The sequence below is a fragment of the Arachis stenosperma genome, chromosome 6 (genome assembly GCF_014773155.1).
Source record: "Arachis stenosperma cultivar V10309 chromosome 6, arast.V10309.gnm1.PFL2, whole genome shotgun sequence".
In the NCBI taxonomy this organism is placed as follows: Eukaryota; Viridiplantae; Streptophyta; class Magnoliopsida; order Fabales; family Fabaceae; genus Arachis; species Arachis stenosperma.
This window is the reverse complement of record NC_080382.1, coordinates 52,696,684-52,704,956: the sequence shown is the minus strand read 5'-3', so window position 1 is coordinate 52,704,956 and position 8,273 is coordinate 52,696,684. Positions and strand designations below refer to the sequence as shown.

General features: G+C 40.4%; 1 non-coding gene across 1 annotated transcript; it reads right to left on the bottom strand.

The window, feature by feature from the left end:
• Nucleotides 1-225: 225 nt before the first annotated feature.
• LOC130937920 (small nucleolar RNA R71) lies at nt 226-329 on the bottom strand. Its single transcript, XR_009069111.1, has one exon. It is a non-coding gene; the product is annotated as a small nucleolar RNA R71 (small nucleolar RNA).
• Between the last annotated feature and the right edge of the window lie 7,944 nt (nt 330-8,273).

Here is an 8,273-nt window from a genome sequence, read left to right as displayed (position 1 = left end):
CAATCTGAAGATCCTTACCGGTTTTTAACTGAGTTCTTGCAGATTTGTGAGACTGTAAAGACGAATGGAGTAGATCCTAAAGTCTACAGGCTCATGCTTTTCCCTTTTGCTGTAAGAGACAAAGCTAGAACATGGTTGGACTCACAACCTAAAGATAGCCTGGACTCCTGGGATAAGCTGGTCACGGCCTTCTTGGATAAATTCTTTCCTCCTCAAAAACTGAGCAAGCTTAGAGTGGATGTTCAAACCTTCAAGCAAAAAGATGGTGAATCCCTCTATGAAGCTTGGGAAAGATACAAGCAGATGACCAAAAAGTGTCCTTCTAACATATTTTCAGAATGGACCATATTAGACATATTCTATTATGGTCTGTCTGAGTTCTCTAAAATGTCACTGGACCATTCTGCAGGTGGATCCATTCACCTAAAGAAAACGCCTGCAGAAGCTCAAGAACTTATTGACATGGTTGCAAATAACCAATTCATGTACACTTCTGAGAGGAATTCCGTGAATAATGGAACGCCTCAGAGGAAGGGAGTTCTTGAAATTGATGCTCTGAACGCCATATTGGCTTAGAACAAAGTGTTGACTCAGCAAGTTAACATGATTTTTCAAAGATCGAATGGATGGCAAAATGCATCCAACAGTACTAAAGAAGCAGCTTCTGAAGAAGCTTATGATCCTGAGAACCCTGCAATAGCAGAGGTAAATTACATGGGTGAACCTTATGGAAACACCTATAATTCATCATGGAGAAATCATCCAAATTTCTCATGGAAGGATCAACAAAAGCCTCAACAAGGCTTTAATAATGGTGGAAGAAACAGGTTCAGCAATAACAAGCCTTTTCCATTATCTTCTCAGCAACAGACAGAGAATTATGAGCAGAGCCCCTCTAATTTAGCAAATTTAGTCTTTGATCTGCCTAAGGCCGCTCTAAGTTTCATGAGTGAAACAAGGTCCTCCATCAGAAATTTGGAGGCACAAGTGGGCCAGCTGAGTAAGAAAGTCACTGAAACTCCTCCCAGTTCTCTCCCAAGCAATACAGAAGAAAATCCAAGAGGAGAGTGCAAGGCTATTGATGTAATCAATATGGCCGAATGCACAAGGGAGGAGAAGGATAAAAATCCTAGTGAGGAAGACCTCCTGGGACGTCTCTCAAGCAAGAAGGAGTTTTCCATTGAGGACCTAAAAGAATCTGAGGCTCATATATAGGCCATAGAGATTCTATTAGATCTCCTTCTGCCATTCATGAGCTCTGAAGACTATTCTTCCTCTGAAGAGGATGAAGATGTAACTGGAGAGCAAGTTGCTCAATATCTAGGAGCCATCATGAAGCTAAATGTAAAGTTATTTGGTAATGAGAGGAAGCATGAACAGCTTCTCTTAATGTAGAGTCAAACAGAGCCCCTACAGTCAAACTCTAAGTTTGGTGTTGGGAGGCCACAACCAAACTCTAAGTTTGGTGTTGAACCCCCACATTCAAACTCTAAGTTTGGTGTTGGGAGGTCCTAACATTGACCTGATCACCTGTGAGGCTCCATGAGAGCCTACTGTCAAGCTATTGACATTAAAGAAGCGCTTGTTGGGAGGCAACCCAATTTTTATTTATCTAATTTTATTTTATTTTCATTGTTCTTTTATGTTTTATTAGGTTCATGATCATGAGGAGTCATGGAAAAAAAATATTAAAATTAAAAACAGAATCAAAAATAGCAGAAGAAAAATCACACCCTGGAGGAAGGACTTACTAGCGTTTAAACGCTAGTAAGGAGCATCTGGCTGGCGTTCAACGCCAGAACAGAGCATGGAGCTAGCGCTGAACGCCATAAACAAGCATGGAACTGGCATTCAACGCCAGAAACATGCTGCACATGGGCATTGAACGCCCAGAACATGCATCACCTCGGCGTTCAAACGCCAGAATTGTATGTAAAGGCATTTTACATGCCTCATTGGTGTAGGGATGTAAATCCTTGACACCTCAGGATCTGTGAACCCCACAGGATCCCCACCTACCTCAACTCACCTTCTCTCTTCTTCACCACTCACATCCATCCATCTCTTCCCCACCCAAACCCACCCTACATAGCCGAATACACCTCTCTCCCTCTCCTCCATATCTTCTTCTTCTTCTTCTATTCTTTCTTCTTTTGCTCGAGGACGAGCAACATTCTAAGTTTGGTGTGGTAAAAGGATAGCTTTTTTGCTTTTCCATAACCATTGATGGCACCTAAGGCCAGAGAAACCTCAAAAAAAAAAAAAAAGAGAAGAAGAGAAAATGGAAGACAAAAGCTTCCACCTCTGAGTCATGGGAGATGGAGAGATTTATCTCAAAGATCCATAGCTCAGTAATAGAGCATTTGACTGCACATCAAGAGAGCATGAGGAATTCCCTCATCAAGAAATCCCTGAGATACCTCAGGGGATACATTTTCCTCCACAACTATTGGGAGCAATTAAGGATAAGAACACCAAAAGCACTAGGGATCAAGCAACAAAGGCAAGGAAGAGACATAAAGGAGCTCAAAAAGCATCATTGGCTCTTCAAGAAGAAAGCGCCACCATCACTAAGGAGGACTCATTCCTTGTTCTTAATTTTTCTGTTCTTCTGTTTTATGTTTGTTTATGTTTTGTGTCTCTACTTCATGATCATTAGTATTTAGTAACTATGTCTTAAGGCTATAAATAATTCCATGAAATCCTACACCTCTCTTAAATGAAAATTGTTTCTAATTCAAAAGAACAAGAAGTACATAAATTTCAAAAATTGTCCTTGAAATTAGTTTAATTATATTGATGTGGTGACAATATTTTTTGTTATTCTGAATGAATGCTTAAACAGTGCATATTTTTTATCTTGTTGTTTATGTTAAAATTGTTGGTTCTTGAAAGAATGATGAAAAAAGAGAAATGTTATTGATAATCTGAAAATCATGAAATTGATTCTTGAAGCAAGAAAAAGCAGTGAAAAAGCAAAAGCTTGCGAAAAAAAAATTTGGGGAAAAAAATAGAAAGAAAAAGAAAAAGCAAGCAGAAAAAGCCAATAGCCCTTAAAACCAAAAGGCAAGGGTAAAAAGGATCCAAGTCTTTGAGCATCAATGGATAGGAGGGCCCAAGGAAATAAAATCCAGGCCTAAGCGGCTAAATCAAGCTGTCCCTAACCATGTGCTTGTGGCATGCAGGTCCAAGTGAAAAGCTTGAGACTGAGTGGTTAAAGTCGTGATCCAAAGCAAAAAGAGTGTGCTTAAGAGCTCTGGACACCTCTAACTGGGGACTCTAGCAAAGCTGAGTCACAATCTGAAAAGGTTCACCCAGTCATGTGTCTGTGGCATTTATGTATCCGGTGGTAATACTGGAAAACAAAATGCTTAGGGCCACGGCCAAGACTCATAAAAGTAGCTGTGTTCAAGAATCAACAAACTTAACTAGGAGAATCAATAACACTATCCGAAATTCTAAGTTCCTAAGAGAAGCCAATCATTCTAAACTTCAAGGGAGAAAGTGAGATGCCAAAACTGTTCAGAAGCAAAAAGTTACAAGTCCCGCTCATCTAATTAGAATTAATATTTATTGATATTTTGGAATTTATAGTATATTCTCTTCTTTTTATCCTAATTGATTTTTAGTTGCTTGGGGACAAGCAACAATTTAAGTTTGGTGTTGTGATGAGCGGATAATTTATACGCTTTTTGGTATTGTTTTTAGGTAGTTTTTAGTATGATCTAGTTACTTTTAGGGAAGTTTTCATTAGTTTTTATGCTAAATTCACATTTTTGGACTTTACTATGAGTTTTTGTGTTTTTCTATGATTTCAGGTATTTTCTGGCTGAAATTGAGGGACCTGACCAAAACTCTGATAGGAGGCTGACAAATGATTGCTGATGCTGTTGGAATCTGACCTCTCTGCACTCGAAATAGAATTTTTGGAGTTATAGAACTCCAAATGGCGCGCTCTCAACGGCGTTGGAAAGTAGACATCCAGAGCTTTCCAGAAATATATAATAGTCCATACTTTATTCGTGATTAGATGATGTAAACTGGCGCTCAACTCCAGTTCCATGTTGCTGTCTGGAGTCAAACGCCAGAAACACGTCACGAATCGGAGTTGAACGCCCAAAACACGTTACAACTTGGCATTCAACTCCAAAAGAAGCCTCAGCTCGTGGATAGATCAAGCTCAGCCCAAACATACACCAAGTGGGCCCTGGAAGTGGATTTATGCATCAATTACTTACTCTTGTAAACCCTAGTAGCTAGTCTAGTATAAATAGGATAGTTTACTATTGTATTAGACATCTTGGGACGTTTAGTTCTCAGATCATGGGGGCTGGCCATTCGGCCATGCCTGGACCTTTCACTTATGTATTTTCAACGGTGGAGTTTCTACACACCATAGATTAAGGCTGTGGAGCTCTGCTGTACTTCAAGTTTCAATGCAATTACTATTATTTTCTATCCAATTCGATTTATTCCTGTTTTAAGATATTTGTTGCACTTCAACTTGATGAATGTGATGATCCGTGACACTCATCATCATTCTCACCTATGAGCACGCGTGATTGACAACCACTTCCGTTCTACCTTAGACCGGGCCCAAATCTCTTGGATTTTTTTATCAGAATCTTCGTGGTATAAGCTAGAATTGATGGCGGGATTCATGGGAATCCGGAAAGTCTAACCTTGTCTGTGGTATTCCGAGTAGGATTCCGGGATTAAATGACTGTGACAAGCTTCAAACTCCTGAAGGCTGGGCGTTAGTGACAGACGCAAAAGAATCACTGGATTCTATTCCAACATGATTGAGAACCGACAGATGATTAGCCGTGCTGTTTCAGAGCATTTGGACCATTTTCACTGAGAGGATGGGATGTAGCCATTGACAACGGTGATGCCCTACATACAGCTTACCGTGGAAAGGATTAAGAAGGATTGGATGAAAGCAGCAGGAAAGCAGAGATTCAGAAGGAACATAGCACCTTCATGCACCTATTCGAAATTCCCACCATTGGATTACATGAGTAACTTTATCTTTATTTTCTATTTATTTTATTAATCATATTTAAACCAATAATCTCTTAAATTAGTTAAATCTTCTTGACTGGGATTTACAAGATGACCATAGCTTGCTTCATACCAACAATCTCCGTGGGATTGCCCCTTACTCACGTAAGGTATTACTTAGACGACCCGGTGCACTTGCTGGTCAGTTGTGCAGAGTTGTGACTAAGTGTGATTCACGTTTGAGAGCGCTACCAAGTCTTTGGAGCCATTGTTGATGATCACAAATCCGTGCACCAAATCTCATAAACAACAACAGGCTATAATCATCGTTTTAAAAAACCGTGAACATAGAGGCTATGGCCACGGTGAAAAACTATGACCATAGATAAGGCTATGGTCACAGTTTTAAGGGGGGGTGACCATAGAGGCTATGGTCACGGTGAAAAACCGTGACCATAGATAAGGCTTTGGTCACGGTTTTTGGGGGGGTGACCATATATGGCCATGGTGAAAAATCGTGACCATAGATATTCCTATGGTCATGGTTTTAAGGAGGGTGACCATAGAGGTTATGGCCACGGCAAAAAACCGTGGCTATATATAAGGCTATGGTCATGGTTTTGAGGAGGGGTGACTATAGAGGTTATGGTCATGGCGAAAACCGTGACCATAGATAGGGCTATGGTCACAGTTTTAGGTGGGGTGACCATAGAGTCTATGGCCATAGATAAGGCTATGGTCACGGTTTTAAAGAAGGGTGACCATAGAGGGTATGGTCACGGTTTTAAGGAGGGGTGACCATAGAGGCTATGGTCACGGTGAAAACCGTGACCATAGATAAGGCTATAGTCACGGTAAAAAAACGTGGCATAAAGTGTCAGATTTTGAAAATTGAAACTGTGACCATAGAAACCGTGACCATTGATAAAAAAAACCGTGACCATAGACCTATGGCCACGAGAGAATAGGCCACGGTAAAAAACCGTAACCATAGGTCCAAAACCGTGACCATAGATATATGGTCACCCTTTTCACTAGCTATGGTCACGGTTTTTTACCGTGACCATAGGCCTTTTTTTTGTAGTGTTAACGTCCTTAAGTTGGACACTCCACTAGCTCAGTCTTCTACTGTGGGTGGACCTTCCAAGAGGAAGATCTCTAGCTCCTGGTTTTTGCCATCTTTTTGCCATGAAATAACTTCAAGTGATGTCCATTGACCTTTATAATTTCAGAGCTTGAAGGATGGCTCAAGTGGAAGAATCCGTATGGCTCCGCCCTCTCTACTCGATAGGGACCGTCCCATCTGGATCTCAGCTTGCCTGGCATGCGCCGCATTCTGGAGTTGTAAAGGATGACTAAGTCCCCAGGTTGGAACTCCCTTCTCTTGATGTTCTTATCATGCACAGTTTTCACCTTTTCTTTATACAGCCTGGAGTTTTCATAAGCTTCTAGGCAAAGGTTCTCTAATTCTTGCAGTTGCAACTTCCGTTAAGCTCCGGCTTTTTCATAGTCCTTTCCATAAACTAAGCGGAAAGGACTTATCCCAATTGGTGTCTTGTATGCTGTCCCATATGCCGAAAGCGCATCTTAAAGCCTGGTGCTCCAGTCCTTTTTATGAGGCTAGACTATCTTTTGCAGTACGCGCTTTATCTCTCTGTTAGACACCTTGACTTGCCCATTAGTCTGGGGGTGAGAGGCTGTTGAAACTTTATATGAATTATCCCATGCCTCTTTAGTAATCTTGTTAGTCGCCTGTTACAAAAATGGGTGCCTTGATCGCTCACTGATGACATGTCACCATGTCATGTTTTTCTATGCTTTTTCATACAATAAATTGATGATTAATGCTTAAATATTGCATTCTTTTGTGCTTAATTGGAATATTTCCTTGATCTTTTAATTTTATAAATCTTGTACGAAATAAGAAGAAAAAGAAGCAAAGAAGCACAAAATAAGCTAAAAAGGAGAAAAAAAGAGCTTTGGGGCACACTTTGGAGCCTTAGGCCATGCTTTTAAAAGCGTGGCCCATGACCAAATCAAAGAAGGAAGCAACCAGCACACACAATGCTCCGCTCTTGCCAAGAGCAGAGCATTATCGTGATGAAGAAAATGAGCTTGGAAGCAAAATTTCCGCTAAGTTAAAATCTGGGCGCTCACAACATGACCATGCCTCCATCAAAGGGTTATAACTCGAGCTACAGATGTCCGATTGATGTGCTTCTAGTTGCGTTGGAAAGCTGACATTCAGAGCTTTCCAACAATATATGGCAATTCAAATTTGACATGAAATTGAGGCACAAGTGAAAGACATCTTTAAGAACCAAAAACAAGCAAAAAAATCAGCCAATGCTTCCACCAAGGTTCGAAGCTGGAGCCTCACTCCAAAGCAAAGTAGCGCTCTCAAGGAGAGCAGCGTGCTCTCTTGGAGAGCATTGTCATGCTCTCTCCCAAAGAAAATGCAAGGAAATTGGGCAAGAATGCAACCCCCAAGACTTGAACACGGGTACCTCACCAAGGAAGCCAATGCTCCGCTCCCCACAAGAGCGGAGCACTATTCTGATTGCTACCCAACCTTGGCGCGCAACAAAGGGATCAAAGACAAGCCAATGCTCCACTCTCCAAAAGAGCAGAGCATCCTCCTGGGAGCAACACTTGGGCTGGAAATTTACTCAAAATTCCATTTAAATTTAATTGAACCAAGGCCAACCAAACCCATCTCTCTTCAAATCTAAAGCAAGCAAAGCCCACATCATCACTCAAAGGCACAAGAACAAGCTAGAATTAGGATTTTCATTTAATTTGTTTTTCACTTCAATTTCATTTTATTTTGTAAAAAGCCTATATAAAGGCATCATTCTCATTTTCATAGGAAGGCTAGCTCCACTAGGGAGCTTTAGGATTAAAGAGCTCTCTCTTCTAGTTTTTCTTTCTTTGAATTTGAATCTTGGATTGAGATTGAAAGGAATTCTGTTTTCATTCTCCATCTGCAACGTCTCTGTTTTGTTCTTCTGCATAATTCAAGAAATTAAGGATTTGAATCAAAACTCTCTTACTACTTTCATCTTTCTTTCTTCTTCAATCTTCTTTATACTTTGATCAAGAAAGTACTTGAGATCTAGACTTGTTTTCTAGTCTCTTTGATTCCCTGAGATCTTTAATTTTATTTTGCAATTGAGTTGAGCTCTTGGCTACTCTTCTGTTTTTACTATTTCATTGAAATTGTTGATTCATCTTCTGGAATTTCATGCATGATTTAAGTTCTTGCTGTT